Raw genomic sequence first — 16,576 nt, 5'->3', positions numbered from 1 at the left:
ATTTTTTAAATTTTTTTATTGGCAAAATACCATACAGAGGGGTTATAATTACATGGGCAAGGTAATGAGTACATTTCTTATCAAGCATTGTTGCCTCCTCCATTGTTTCCCCTTTCCATCCCTTCCCATCTCCTCTCCTACCCCCCCAACTCCCCATCCCCAGTGAAAGTTGTAAAGTTCGTTATTCGACATAATGACTTGTATGGCTCATCGTTGCAAAGGGTCCAATGTATCCCTATTTAAAGTTTGTTTTTGCCCTTTCCCTCCACAAATTATACCAACATCAAATATATGAAAGCAGGGGTTATACCGTGGGGGAGGGACATACAAAGCAACAAAGAAATCATCTTATAAATATGTTAGAAACAATTTCAAGAAAAAAAAAACATTTGAATACTTATCTTGTGGTTCATTTCACCTAACATGAACTTATCTTACCTTTTCTGCTTGTCTCAGAAATATACTAGTTATTGCAAATAAGGGAAACCATGGGACTTATGTTTCTTTGGGCCTGGCTTACTTCACTTAATTTTTTCCAAGTCTTTCCATTTCCTAACAAATAGGGCAATGTCATTCTTTCTGATGGAGGCATAGAATTCCATTGTGTATATATACCACATTTTCTTGATCCATTCATCTAATGGGCATCTGGGTTGGTTTCGTATGTTACCTATGGTAAATAATGTTGCAATAAACATAGTTGTGCTGGTAGCTTTAGTGTGGTCTTGTTTGTGATCATTTGAGTAAATGCACAAAAAATGGGATTGCTGGGTCATAGGGGAGCTTTACGTGGAGTCTTTTGAGGAAACTCCATACTACTTTCCAAAGTGGTTGAGCAACTTTACACAACCACCAACAATGCGGTAAGGTTTCATTCTGTCCCCATCTCCTCCAGCATCTGTTGTTATTAGAGTTCTTGACTCTAGCCATTCTAACTGGGCTGAGGTGGTATCTCAATGTTGTGCTGATTTGCATTTCTTTTATGGCTAGAGAAGTTGAGCATTTCTTCATATGTCTATTGGCCATCCTTCTTTCCTCTTCAGAGAAGTTTCTCTTTAAGTCTTTTGCCCACTTACTTATTGGGCAGTTGTTTCTTTGAGGATTTGTTGTTGGGGGATTTAATTTTTTGAGTTCCAGGTATATTTTAGATATGAGACCCTTGTCCATTGTATGGCTAATGAAGATCTTCTCCCAATCCGTGGGCTTTCTATTGATCTTGCTAGCTATGTCCTTTGTCTTGCAGAAGCTCTGCAACCTTATGCAATCCCATTTGTCCAACCTTTCTTTGATTTGTTATGTTTCTGGGTCTCTATTAATAAAATTTCAGCCTGTGCTAAGTATACCTAGGGTTTCTCCTATTGCATCCTGTAATGTTTACAGAGTGTCTGCTTTGACTCCAAGGTCTTTGATCCATTTGGAGTTGATTCTTGTGTAGGGTGATATATAAGGATCTAGCTTTGGTTTTTTACAAGGTATTAACCAATTTTGCCAGCACCATTTACTTAAAAGGCTGTCTTTCTTCCACTCTAATTTTTTAGCTTCCTTATCGAAGATTAGATTGCTATATATCTGTAGGTTCAATTCTATTCCATTGGTCCTGAGGTGTGTTCATGTGCCAGTACTGTTTTGAATATTATGGCATTGTAGTAGAGTTTGAAATTTGGTATTGATATTCCTCCAGCACTGTTCTTTCTGTTAAGGATCTTTTTTGCTATTCAGGGTCTTTTATGGTTCCATATGAATTTTTGGATTGTCTCTTCTATTCCTTGAAGAATGAGTTTGGGATATTGATAGGTATTGCATTGAATTTGTAGATAGCCTTGGGAAGTATTGCCATTTTCATGATGTTGCTCCTTCCAATCCAGGAGCATGGAAGTTTTTACCACTTTCTAAGTTCTGTTTTGATTTCCTTTTTCAGGGTTTTAAAGTTTTCATCATAGAGGTCCTTCATTTCTTTGGTTAAGTTAATTCCTAGGTATTTTATTTTTTGTGGAGCTATTACAAATGGAGTTGCTTTCCTGATTTCAGCCACCCTTTTCTCATTGTTGACATACAGAAAAGCCATTGGTCTTTGAAGGTTAAATTTATACCCTGCTACTTTGCCCAAGTTTTGCATAAGCTTGAATAATTTGGGAGTGGAGTCCGTGGGATTCTTTAAACACAAGATCATATCATCTGCAAAGTGGGAGAGTTTTACTTCATCTTTCCTTATTTGGATCCATTTTATGTTTGCATCTTGTCTTATTGCTGTAGCTAGGCATTCTAATACTGTATTGAAGAGAAGTGGCGAGAATGGACAGCCTTGTCTCGTTCCTGATTTAAGAGGAAATGGCTAGTTTTTCACCATTAAGTATAATGCTGGCTGTAAGTTTGTCATATACAGTCTTTATTTTATTGAGAAATGTTCCCTGGATTCCTAATTTTTCCAGAGCCTTCATCATCAATGGGTGTTGAATCTTATCAAATGCCTTTTCTGCATCTATTGAGATAACCATGTGGTTCTTATCCTTGCTCCTGTTAATGTGATTAATTATATTAATTGATTTGCGTATATTGACCCAGCTTTGCATCCCTGAAATGAATCCTGTTTGATTGTGGTGTATGATTTTTTGGATGAATTGTTGAAGTCAATTGGCCAAAATTTTTTTGAGAAGTTTTGCATCAATGTTCATCAAAGGAACGGGTCTATAGTTCTCTTTCTTTGATGAGTCCCTGCCTGGTTTTAGGATGAGGGTTATGATGTCTTCATAGAATGAGTTCGGTAGTGAACTTTCTCTTTGAGTTTCATTGAAGGGCTATTGGTGTGAGCTCTGCTTTGAAGGCCTTGTAGAATTCTGCTGTAAATCTGTGTGGTCCTGTGCTTTTCTTAGATGGGACTTCTCTTATTGTTGTTTCTATCTCAATGCTTGATATGGGCCTGTTAAAATGGTTTAACTCATCTTGGTTTAGTTTCAGCATGTTGATATTTGCTAGGAAAAGGTCCATTTCTGCCAAGTTCTCAAATGTATTAGCATAGTTTTGAGTATTCCCTTAGAATGTTCTGAATCTTGGTTGTTCTTTGGTGGTTTCCATTCTCATCTCTGAGTTTATTTATTTGGGTGTATTCTCATCTTTTTCTAATAAGATTTGCTAAGGTTCTGTCAATTTTGTTAATTTTTTCAAAGAACCAACTCATTGTTTTATTGAATCTTTCTATGTTTTATTTGGATTCTAATTCATTTAATTTTGATTTAAGTTTAATTATTTCTTTCCATCAACTGGATTGGGGTTTATATTGCTGCTCTTTTTCAAGGAGGTTCAGATGTCTCATTAAATTGTTGGTTTCAGATCTCTCCAACTTGCTTCTGAGTACTGCCTTTTCTGTGTCCCAGGGGAGCTGGTAATTTGTGTGTTCCTTTTTGTTGAATATCATGAACATTTGAATTTCCTTTCTAATCTCTTACATGACTTACTGGTGATTCAACAGTGTGTTGTTCAGCATCCAAGTGTTACAGGACTTTCTTTGGTAGCTTTTGGTGTTGAATTCTAATTTTATTTCCTTGTGGTCTGAGAGAATGCAAGGTATAACTTCAATATTTCTGAATTTGGAGGTTTGCTTTGTGACCTAAAATGTTTCTATTTTGCAAAATGTTCTTTGTGCTGCTGAGAAAAACGTGTATTCTGATGCTGCTGGGTGAAATATTCGGTAGATGCCTGTTAAATCTAGTTGATCCTTGCAGTTGTTTAGATCTGCAGTTTCTCTATTGAGTTTTTGCCGAGTTGATCTATCTAGTGGCGATAGTTGTGTGTTAAAGTCCCCAACAATGAATGTCTTTGGATCTATGTGGGATTTGAGGGAAAGTAGTGTTTCTTGGAGAAATTTGGGTGCTCTGTTGTTTGGCAAATAGATATTTAGAATTGTAATATTCTCCTGAAGGGCAATCCCTTAATTAGTATGTAGCGACCTTCTTTTTCTCTTCTAACTAATTTTAATCTGAAGTCTATTTTATCTGATATTAGGATTGCAACTCCCGCCTGTTTATGGGGGTCATTTGCTTGGTAGATTTTATTCCAGTCTTTCACTTTGAAAATGTGTTTGTTTTTATGGGCAAGGTGGTCCTGAAGGCAGCAGATAGAAGGATCTTGCTTTGTAATCCAACTAGACAATCTATGTCGCTTAATTGGTGAGTTAAGTCCGGTAATGTTGAGAGATAGGACTGAGAGGTATTTTTTTTATTGTGAAAATACCGTACAGATGGATTATGATTACATGAGCAATATAATGAGTACATTTCTTATCAAGCATTGTTGCTTCCTCCTTTGTTTCTTCTTTCCACCCCTTCTCAGACGCCTCTTTACCCTATCCCCATCCCCTCCACCAAAGTTGTAAAGTTCATTTTTCAACATAACAACTGGTACATCTCATTGTTATAATGATTTCACCTGTATTCCTATTTAAACGATTTGTTTTTTTCCCTTCACCTCCACAAATTATACCAGCATCAAATACAGTGAAAGCTGGGGTTATTTTTGTTATGTCGAAAAATGAACTTTACAACTTTGGCCAGGGGATGTGGGAGGGAGGAAGTGGGGATCAGTGTGGGGAGATATGGAAGGGATGTGTAGGGGAAACAAAGGAGGAGGTAACAATGGTTGAAAAGAAATATACTCATTACCTTGCCCATGTAATTGTAACGCCTCTGTACGGAATTTTCACAATAATAAAACTTCTAAAAATGTTTATCACTTATTATAATTCAAATACCAAACAAGAGTAATTTTACATAATCATTAAAAGTATCATTTTATTACTATCATAAAATAGAATAAAAGACCAGTCCCAATCATTACCTATCATTATTCCTAATCATTACCTAAATATCTTAAACAATCTAAATAGTCATTTCTTTAACATAGATGTAAATATTCTATCTTTTTTACTTAACATTTTCCAGGTGCATATATTCATGTTTCTAAAAGATGTTCACAGCAGTTAAAAGATGCGTTTGTGAAATTAATGTGATACATGTTGTTGTTGTTGTTGTTGTTTTCAAGGCCTGGGCATTGTCCCTAAGCCTTTTTGTGCTCAAGGCCAGCACTGCACAACTTGAAGCACAGGGCTAATTTCTGTTTTTGAGTGGTTAATTGGAGATAAGGATCTAACAAGTACTTTTCTGTCCGGGGTAGATGTGAAAACAATTGTTAGATCTCAGCCACCAGACTAGCTAGAATTATAGAGGTGAGTTACTGGCACTTAGTTTGATAATGTTTTTTAAATTTTAATTATGTTTTAAGATGTTTGTTTCACTATAGTGCACATAATTCTATACATAAATTTAGATATATATATATATATATATGCTGATGACAAATTCCCTCTAAAAATGTCTTTCTACACATAACATTTATACACACACACACACACACACACACACACACACACACACACACACACACACACACACACACACACACACATATTTTTGAAGACAGACTCCCTCAAACTTTTTTTTGGGTCCAGTTGTGGGGCCTGAACTCTGGGGCTGGGCGCTGTCCCTCAGCTCTTCAGCTCAAGGCTAGCGCTCTATCACTTGAGCCACAGTGCCACTTCCAGCTTTTTTCTGTTTTGCTTATGTGGTGCTGAGGAATCAAAACCAGGGCCTCATGCATGCAAGGCAAGCACTCTACCACTGAGCCATCTTCCCAGCCCATCCCTATAAAACTTTTATGCTATTTTTTATCTTTTTCATTTCAAAGATATACAATCTATTTTTCCAAAAGTTTCCTAGAGTAAAATGACTAATATTTCACTAGAAAGTAGAGTATATTATTTTCAATGTAATTTTAGATATACACATGACGTTGTAGTAACATTTATAGTATATTACTTGAAAAACTTCTGTTCAAACCCTTAAATATTTGTGTCGAATGACAGGGAGAGAGGAAGTTAATTCATATTGGTTAGGAATGTGCAATGCTTCAAAAATCTGTCCAATAATTGGTTATAATCACATAGTCAAGCTACCTGTTATGGTTTAGTTTTTTTGTTTCTTTATTTATTCAAAAATTTAACATGGATGCATGCACAGTGGTAATATTAAAATTATTAATCAAAATACAAATAATACAAAATCATAGACACATATCAGACTTTCAATAATTAGCACTTATGATGCTAATAATAATTTTGTTGATGATGATGATGACCACAGTGTACCCTGATAATGACAATGATATGATTTAAAAAGAAAAATTTTTAGACATCTTTGAAGCTAGATTTCCCACATTGAATACATAGTAATAAACAGCATTGGATTACATACAATAAGAATAACAAGAGGAGAGTTTCAATATCAAGAAATACAATCACATAATCAGGTGAGACAGTAAAAACCCTAATGTTATTCTTGAAGTCTCTCTAATGTATACTCACTTTTTTTGGTGGAATTGTTTGCTTGTAAATAAAATCGTTTATTTCTACATGTTGATTATCCCACGTAGATAAAATATAATAAGCTGAGTGCTTTGTTATCAAATGATCTTGTTTGTTCTAGCCTTGGGAACTTAGGAGAAAGCCTTTCACCACCTACATAGCCAGTGGCTTGTTTATCTATTCCTAGAAGGTAACAACACATGCCTCAAGCATGCTTCACTCATTAGGCAGAAATCCTTGGTCAGTTTTAGTTTCTATCCAGTTCACTGGAGAAAATCTGTGTATAAATTGATGAAGAACACTTGGCAACAGATAAAGCAGTAAGAAAAATTTTGATGGACTACAATTAGTTTTCAACTTAGTGTGATTAGTTCAAGTAACATTCTTATATAGATAATATTCAATAACCAATGTTTTCCAATGATATGTTGAGTATGTTCTTCAATACAGATGTAGACACATGACCCAATTTACATAATACCACTTACATATCTATAGGTGCCTTAAAAGGACACAGGCCTTAGATCCAGGAGGTAAAATTTATTTTTACTTCTGGATGAAACAATTTGTGACTTTATACCAACAAACTGAATTTGATTCTTTCCTTATTTGTAAGCTAAGGTGGAAAATGTAAGGACTCTTCACTTTTCTTTTTTCTTGCTCTAGGAGTAAGCAAATGTATTCCTCAATATTTCTAGCAGATTACATCCATTTACAGATGAGAAATGCAAGGCCCAACAGTCAATATAGTGAGTAAATAATGATATTAGAATTTGTGTCTGAGCTCTTCCCTCTGCATGCTTACAAGGAGCAGTAATTTGGTGATGGAGAGGATCAATATGAAAAGACTATGGGGAAAAAAACATACTTTGTAAAAAGTTGTTTAAGACTAGGTGACCAGTGATGAGTACATGAAACAGACTTGTGTCAGGGGCATAAAAAGGAGTACATAGAAATCATATTAGTGCTGGGTGCCAGTGGCTCATTCCTGTAATCCTATCTACTCAAGAGGCTGAGATCTGAGGATCACGGTTCAAAGCCAGCCCAGGCAGAAAAGTCCATGAAACTCTGATCTCCAATAAATACCACTAGAAAACCCAAAGTGGTGCTGTGGCTCAAGAGGTAGAGTGCTCGCCTCGAGCTGAAGAGCACAGGGACGGTACCCAGGCCCAGAGTTCAAGCCCCACGACCAACAAAAACAAAAACAAACAAACAAAACAAGAAATCATATTAGTGACAGAAACTGAGAACATCTTGATCATTCATCGTATCTATTGGGTGGGAGTAGAAGGATAAGAAGAAATCTAAAGGGTTCTACATCTATGGCCAGGCAAATGTGTTAGTGATATTCTTGGTGATAAGGATTACAGGTGAAAATGATGGATTTAGGGGAAAAAACTCTCTGATAGTTCTAAAGTTTATATTAAACAGATGCAAAGATATATCTTTTTATTTATTTTTATTTTTATTTTTATTTTTGGGTCCGGTCGTGGGGCCTGAACTCTGGGCCTGGGCGCTGTCCCTCAGCTCTTCAGCTCAAGGCTAGCACTCTACCACTTGAGCCACAGTGTCACTTCTGGCTTTTTTTCTTTTTGCTTATGTGGTGCTGGGGAATCGAACCCAGGGCCTCATGCATGCAAGGCAAGCGCTCTACCACTGAGCTACCTTCCCAGCCTAATAGATCTTTTTAGACATCATCAAAATATCCTCGACCATGAATATGAAAAAGAATGATAAAATTGGGGGTATTATTAAAGGGAAGAGGAAAAGAAAAGTTATGACATAAGTGTAAGCAATTTGAGCACCAGTGTGGACAAGATTGGAAGAAAGAGATAAATAAGGAAACAAGAAAGTAATAAAAACAGATTTACAGAAGTAAAGAAAGGAAAGAATTTGCAGGAAGAAAAGGTCAAAACTTACAGAAGTATTGAAGGAAATATGCTATTTGGATTTGAAAACTAAAAGGACATAGACAAGTTCAATAAGAACAGTGTTTTGGTGAACTGGTAGAGATGTAAGTCATATTGATAAAATTTTGAGATATGAAATAAAACTCTAGATCCATGAATTCAACAGATCCTGTTGATTTTAAATGTTGGGAACAAATGCTCTTATCCTGACCTTACAAGTATTATACAGATGTAACTGTCATGACCTTTACTTAGAGATATTCTGTGAATATTTTTGAAGACTGGCCAGGAGATTATGGATTGAACTACAGCAAAGACAAGCCTAATTTGCCCTACAGTTCCAAAGAGTGACCCATGTATCCACATCAGTTTGGGATTTTATAGAAATATCATTAGATATGTTTGGACATCTTATCAGCCTATTCATTATAAATGTAGAACAAGTAACATCAAGTATTAGGTTGAATTTACAGTTTTACTGATGTTACTGAAGACTCCTCAAATTGATTCTTCTTTAGAATAGAAAATGCCTCAGTAGCCATTGAGACGTCATAACTGCCATATGCTCTATTTAAATCTAATTCTTTTTTTTGGGGGGGGGTCCGGACATGGGGGCCTGAACTCTGGGCCTGGGCGCTGTCCCTCAGCTCTTCAGCTCAAAGCTAGCACTGTACCACTTGAGCCACAGTGCCACTCCGGCTTTTTTCTTTTTGCTTATGTGGTGCTGAGGAATCGAACCCAGGGCCTCAGGCATGCAAGGCAAGCACTCTACCACTGAGCCACCATCCCAGCCCCTTAAATCTAATTCTTGTTAGGGATATCTCCATGCTGAAATAACCCTGCCAATCAACCTGCCACAAATTCTTGTATGTAGGAAATGCTCTTATAAACTTCAAGCTTTTATTGAATGGAAGAGTTCAGACATTACCCTCCCCACAAGGATTAAATGCCTAAAAAATAAGACATTTTGCTTCAATGCCTTTCTTTCATTTTCTGATACACATATGCAAGTAGGGAAGGATTCTGATGTAACAATAATACAATGGTGACTTGTAATAACACAATGTCTAGGATCTAGTGTTAATTCAGTTACTTACTAATTAGTTCCAAAGTGTGTGGATATTTATATTTCTCCTGGGTAAACTAATGAGCTCCAAGAAAATATCCCTAAGGAGCCTTCCAATTCAAATATCAATGTTTGTCTCAAAACGCTTTAAATTCTACACTCTTTAATGTGGACATAGAGTTATACTGTGGAACTTTTCTCCTCAGAGAGTAAGTACTACCCTATTGGTTAACATGGACAAAGTACCTTCATACATAGAATGGGTGTGTGCAAACAAGAAGTGGTAGATTGTCAATGTCTAGTGCATTGAGGTCCCTGGGTAAGGGTCATGAAATCATCAGGACACAGGGGATGCAGTGTGCAAACAGCAATTGCCACTGCATGCTGTGTTTTATTGTTAGTGGGTATTTAAAGACAAGCAAGCATAATCTTTGCCAAGATTTGGCTAGAAAACATTCACACAAAAAATTTCCACAGATACATTTTTACTTAACCTATGAGACAATGTCTAGGTACATTATTATCTAAACTATTTTAGAGCAAGCTCAAACCACTTCTCCAATCTCAGGAAAATGCCTGACCAGCTGTTTATCTATGCTTAAGCAAGCAGAAGAGCCACTTCCTCAGCTCTCAGGAATCTGTGACATGTGTCTGGAGATAGGGAGAGAGAACGTTTTCCCTCTCTAGCCTGGCATTCCAAGAGCTTTCCTAATCCCAAACACAGTCCTCAGACAATCCCGAGGCTGGAGCCTGCATCATTCTGTCCCCTCAACATAGACCCTGAGTCTTCACAATCTCCTTTTTTCTTTTGTTTTAAAAGTAAAGCTTTCCACAGGGTTATCATAGAAGCTTGCATTGGCTTCATAAAAATCAAATATAACAGCACAAGCGCAAACAGAATAATAACAATCATAATTTCCATACCACTAGCAGTATGTGAAATGCTTTGTAGTATTCCTTTCAGATCCAACTCTTCCAACTGTTTAATAAATGTATCAGCAATATTAGAAGCATCAACCTTTGTAAATTGTTTACCAAAAATATGTACATTAAATTGTAACTGAGCAATCAATTGAGCAGCAGTAGAATTTTTAGATAAATACTGTTGTATTATATTCCAATCATGTAAAGATTTATTATATTTTACATTAGTAATGTAAAAGGTAGTCGAATTTTAATCACATTTTAACAATAACTGTTTTTCCACAACCAATAACTTTTTTCCTAACCATCCCACTGTCTGTTTAACAACATTAATCTGTGTTTGTAATCAAGCATCAATTTCTACCTGTGAGACACACAATTCATGTGAATCCCGGTGCCATTCTTCCACAAAGTGTTTAGCTTGTAAGGAAGTGTGCAGGGCAATTCCAGACACCCCAGCAACAGTGGTAATAGCAATTAAGCTTAAAATCACAGCCACAATGGCTCCAATCATACGTTTTGTACGTTTTAGCAGTTTGGTAAAAATTCAATAACAACACTATCCAAAGGATTTTGGGACCATTCTCTTCCTAATTTAACAGGTAGCCAAATACAAGTTCCTTGTTGTAAAATCATAATACCATCACTGTCATTAAAATTAAGAGAGGAATTAACACAAGAATACAGGCGACAATTGAAACAAGAAATAGTAGGATAAAATGTAAAGTTTCCCATCAAAAATACATAAGGCAGGGATACACAAGCAGTTACATTATAAGATTTATACAAAGTAAAATTATAAGTGGACGCAGAGTTCGCCGTCCCCGAAAAACGATCCATTTGATAGCATCACGGGTTTTAGCGCCGCTGCGACCTTCCAAAGATGAGTTTGAACAGCAGTGGGTGCAGCCATGAAAGCCCATCGAGCATCTATAATGCCTCCATCTCCCCAGGCCATCAATCGAGCTCCAATTAATGGCATCCGGCATCCTAGTAACATTTGATAAATCACATCTGGTAATATTCCATTCTAAACATGTGTTAATAAACTGTCCAAAAGGTCCCCAATTAATGAAACTATTGAACTTTTTTCCAAATGTTCCTCTGCACTCTTGCCACACAAAAGGCTTATATTTTAAATCAATATAAGTAAAATCAGGGCACATAGGTAAGGATAACTCACCATCAAAGGTGACACTTTCCCAGCTACTATTAATGGACCAAGTAGTTAATCGCTGTAGCTGTTTTCTAGAATTGGAAGTGCGTTTCCCAGGTAAAACCCAATGTTGCCAATTCATAACTAAACAAGGAGGAGGCCCCAAACAAACAGGCAAGGAATGAGTATAGTAAGTAAAATTTAAAAAGCTACCATCATCCTTATTATAAAATGTCAAAATATTCCAAGGAGGAGATAAAATAGCAGGAACAGTATAGACGGTTATCTTCATGTCTCCCCAAACAACAGGTCCCAATAAAGGAGGGTTAGGAACAAAGGCCCAATAACTTACGTTAGCATTAGCATGGACAGAGTTTACAGTAAGCAGGGCACACATGGCCAGGAACAAGTTCTCAGCCGTGACAGGTTTACCAGTGTGACAGATTTACCAGTGCGTTGTAACATCTTTTGTCCTTCTCCAGTCAACTGTAACATCTTTTGTCCTTCTCCAGTCAACGTTTTAACCTGCCCCCAGGTGGGCAGCAGGGCTTTCTTCTTTCTCAACTGGTGGCTGATTCCTTGCAGGATCGGGCTGTCCTCACTGGGCCACGTCTGTATCCATCTTGCAGGAAGCCAGCATTATTTGCCATCCTGTGTAGACACAAAACCCTATCCTCGCCCCTTATGTAATAATGTTCCTAGTTGTCATTTTGTGTTCAATGTAATCTTAATCCTTATGGGAGCATTTAAATAAGGTTTTTCTGATATTTGTTCAAAATGGCGCTCAGCTCTAGTTAAAATATCTCTTTGTGGTAAGTTTAAAAAATTAAGAACAAAAAGAGCTTGATGTAAAATTGTTTTAGGATTTTGCATGGAAAACCACAAAATATCCATACCTTTATCCAACCTTTTCCTCCTTTTTAATTTTTTAATTTGTTGTTTTAGTGTGCCATGAACTCGTTTAATAATGGCTTGTCCTTGGGGGTTATATTCTATTCCTGTAATATGTACCACATCATAAAGTTCACAAAATCTTTTAAATTTAATACTTTTATAGGCTGGTCCATTATCAGTCTTTATTTTGGCAGGCACTCCCATAATGGCAAAAGCTTCCAATAAGTGTTCTATTACATGGTTAACAGTTTCTCCCATAAGGGCAGAAGCCCAAACAAATTTAGAATAAGTATTTATTGTAGCATGTACAAAGGAAAAACGGCCAAAGGCTTGCACATGGGTTATATCCATTTGCCAGAGCTCATTAGGTTGTAATCCTCGAGGATTTACTCCAGCAGGTACAACTCTTAAATGCATTGATCTGCAAATAGGACACCTTTTTATAATTTGTTTAGCTTGAGAATAAGGTATTTTATAATGCATATGTAAATAGCCAGCATTTGTATGTAAATGAGCATGATCCTGTTCAGCAGAAGCAAAACTAATTTATCGACCTGATTATTGCCATATACAAGGTACCCAGGTAATGAAGAGTGAGCCCTAATATGAGTTACAAACACTTTGGCATTACGTTGTTGTAGTAATGCTTGTAATTGTTTAAATAATTGGTTTAGCTGGGGTTTAGATGAATAAGTAACAGCAGTGACTGTATTAGTCACAACTCCTACAGCATAGGCAGAATCAGTAACAATATTAATATCTCCCACAAAATCTTGTAACACTTTAATAATAGCAAAAAGTTCATTTTGTTGAACTGATGTTAAAGTAGTTGTTTGTACCCAATGTTTATTTTTTGTCCAATAAGCACTTTTTGTTTTGGAGCCATCTGTAAAAATGGTAAGAGCAGTGGGAATAGGGGCCTTGGTAATTATATCATTAATGACAAATTGTTGTTTATGCAAGCAATCCCACAATCTACCCTTGGGGAAATGATAGGAAAATTGTCCAGTAAAATTTACTAATGCTATTTGTAGCATTTCAGACATGTTTAACAAATATTCTACTTGGTCTTTTGGCAAAGGAAAAATAATTTTAAATCATACCCTGATAGGGTAAATACCCGTTGCCTGGCCTGTTGAATAATAATTGCCAACTGTTGTTTATAAGGCATACTATTTTTTGTAAATCTATGCTGTGTATAAATCCATTGTAATGGTAGCTCATTTTGTCCTAAAATTCCTGTTGGGTATTTCCATGTATCTAAAATATATAAATTTATGGGTTGATTTAGCGTTACTCAATGTAAAAACATTTCTTTTATTCTCTGTTCTATAAATTGTAATTTTTTTTAGCTTCCTTAGTTAAAGTTTTTTTGCTATGTAAATCAGGATCCCCTTGTAACAAAGAAAACAAATTATGTAACTGATAAGTAGAAATTTTTAAGGCCAGTCGCATCCAATTAATATCTCCTAATAGCTTTTGAAAATTATTTAACATGTGTAATTGATCACGTCATAAAGATATTTTTTGAGGTGTCACTGTTTGTCTAGAAACAACATATCCTAAATATTTTACCACCGTATCCTTTTGTATTTTTTAGGTGCTATCATTAATCCAAAATCTTTAAATATAAAGGGAAAGCATCTTTTATAGGAATTTTTTTATTGTTTATTTTTGATCTATACTCCCTTGCCCAGTGCTCCCCTTTTTAACATTTAGGGTAAATTTTTGGTCTTCTCTTGTTAACTCCAGTAGCTTTTTTACAACTTTTTTTTATTTGACCACATCCAAAACACTTTAGATTAGAGGGTTTTGTTTGCAAAGCATGCCAGGTAGTGGCCATAGTTTCAGCAAACACCTGCATACGCCTGAATTCAGATATAATATCTCTGCAGGCCCTCAAATATGTATTCACATCCCCAGATTCTTTAATAGGCAATAGGGCCCGTCTACAGTCCTCACTAGCATTCTCATAAGCCAACATGCGCAGCAGTTGTTGACTTGCAGCCTCTCCCACAACAGTACGTTCCAAGGTCAATTTCAATCGCGATAAAAATTTAACATAGGGTTCATTAGGTTTTTGAATTACTTTAGTCCAAAAGCCATAATGCTCTCCTACCGGTCAAATCCTTTCCCATGCCTCAATACCTATGTCTCTTAACTGCTCATGGATCTCTTCAGGAGAGTTCACTTGCATATGAGCATCTGCATATAGTTCTGTTCCACAAAACATGGGAAAGGTTATGACCTGTAGGCGTGGGTTACTGCTCTGTGCATTTTGTCTAGCCCTTTCTGTACATAACTCAGTAAACCACATTTGCCATCGTAGGTATTCAGGTTCCTTAAGCAAGGCTCTACAAAGCATCTTCCAATCCTCAGGAGCAAAATTATTGTAATGTTGAGCAAGCCCATTAAGCAATTCCTTAACATAATGAGACTGCTGACCATACAACGTCACTGCCTTCTTGAGTTTACTAATATCATCAACAGCAACACCTTTATATCTGGCTGGTTGAGCTATACCATTCATAGGGCGTGGTCGAATTACAGGATAAGAAAAAATAAACATTTCATCATCAAACTCACTGTCTGAGCCCTCTGTTTTGTGAGGGAGTGACGCTGTAAAGATTGCATCGGCCAGCGGAGGAGCCAAAGGCTGCTTTACTTTCACTTTCTCAGGTTCTCCTTTCACTCTGCTAATTTCCAACTCCATATGTTGTAATTTTGATAAAATCAATTCCATTTGCTCAGACATTTTATTACACTTTCAGTTTGTTCCTTTTAAGCCTTTTTTACCTCTTGTTTTTTCTCTGTTAATTGCAATGCATCCTTATCTATTGTGTCCTTAACCTCAGAGTCCAATTGTAAATCTACAATAGAAGGAGTGGCCTCTTTCTTTAAGTCCGCTATTAATCTTTCCTCATTCAAGACTTTAAAAAGGGTATGTAAAATAGCCCAAATGGACCAAAATCTAATAGGAATCTTTTCCCCTTCTCAAACAGCTCTTTCTTCATTATTTTTTACTCGTTTCCAATTATCAACATATAATGTTCCTTCATCGGGGAACCAAGGATTCCATTCCCTAACTACATTAATACACATTTCTATGTCAGAAGAAGAAATATTTACACCATAAGCAGCAAGTAAATGTTTAAGCATATGTAAGTACGGAGTAGACCTAACTTGTCCCATCACCCTGTAATTAAAAGTACTTACCTGAATATCCCTTCCTGAATTCAACAATGCAGGGTCCCTGTTCAGGCGCCAATCGTCAACGTCTAGTGCGTCGGGGTCCCTGGGTAAGGGTCACGAAATCACCAGGGCACGGGATGCAGCGTGCAAACAGCAATTGCCACTGCATGCTGTGTTTTATTGTTAGTGGGTATTTAAAGACAAGCAAGCATAATCTTTGCCAAGATTTGGTTAGAAAACATTCACACAAAAAATTTCCACAGATACATTTTTACTTAACCTATGAGACAATGTCTAGGTATATTATTATCTAAACTATTTTAGAGCAAGCTCAAACCACTTCTTCAATCTCAGGAAAATGCTTGCCCAGATGTTCATCTATGCTTAAGCAAGCAGAAGAGCCACTTCCTCAGCTCTCAGGAATCTGTGACATGTGTCTGGAGATAGGGAGAGAGAACGTTTTCCCTCTCTAGCCTGGCACTCCAAGAGCTTTCCTAATCCCAAACACAGTCCTCAGACAATCCCGAGGCTGGAGCCTGCATCATTCTGTCCCCTCAACATAGACCCTGAGTCTTCACAGTAGATGAACAATGTTCTTAGCAGTTTGTACAGATGAAATGGAAATAGAGCAACTGTGACATCAAAAGGAACATGCAAAAAAGACAAAGGCACAAAGTAGAATGTGCCAAAGAAATGCTGAGGTACAATTTCAAATAATGTGCTTAGGTGTGAGGGTGTGTTCAAAGTACAGCATCAGACAATATGTTGGATACCTTGAGAAAAAACTGCATTAAAACATTCTGGGACTATCATACAAGCAGAAGCCCGTTACGCTGACTCTAATCAGCCACAACATCATCAATTTAGGGAGTATTTTCCAAGAGCATACTGAGAAAAAAGGGCTCATCACAATTAGTGTTCAGGTTGAAGTAATGACAATCACATAGCTTTTCTTATAAGTCTTCATTTATTTTGGAGCATTAAAGTGGGAAAAGCCAAGTAAATATTTTGCATGTATCTAA

The 16,576-nt window shown here is 36.6% G+C and overlaps 1 long non-coding RNA gene across 1 annotated transcript; it reads right to left on the bottom strand.

The window, feature by feature from the left end:
* Window positions 1-9,740: 9,740 nt before the first annotated feature.
* LOC138818523 (uncharacterized) lies at window positions 9,741-16,025 on the bottom strand. The gene is made up of 2 exons (XR_011369171.1): window positions 15,579-16,025; window positions 9,741-12,119 (listed from the first exon to the last, which is right to left on the bottom strand). It is a non-coding gene; the product is annotated as an uncharacterized lncRNA (long non-coding RNA).
* Between the last annotated feature and the right edge of the window lie 551 nt (window positions 16,026-16,576).

The sequence above is a fragment of the Dipodomys merriami genome, unplaced genomic scaffold (genome assembly GCF_024711535.1).
Source record: "Dipodomys merriami isolate MVZ:Mamm:240054 unplaced genomic scaffold, mDipMer1.0.p SCAF_772, whole genome shotgun sequence".
Lineage (NCBI taxonomy): Eukaryota > Metazoa > Chordata > Mammalia > Rodentia > Heteromyidae > Dipodomys > Dipodomys merriami.
The sequence above is the reverse complement of the archived record's forward strand: the minus strand, read 5'-3'. Positions and strand labels throughout refer to the sequence as shown.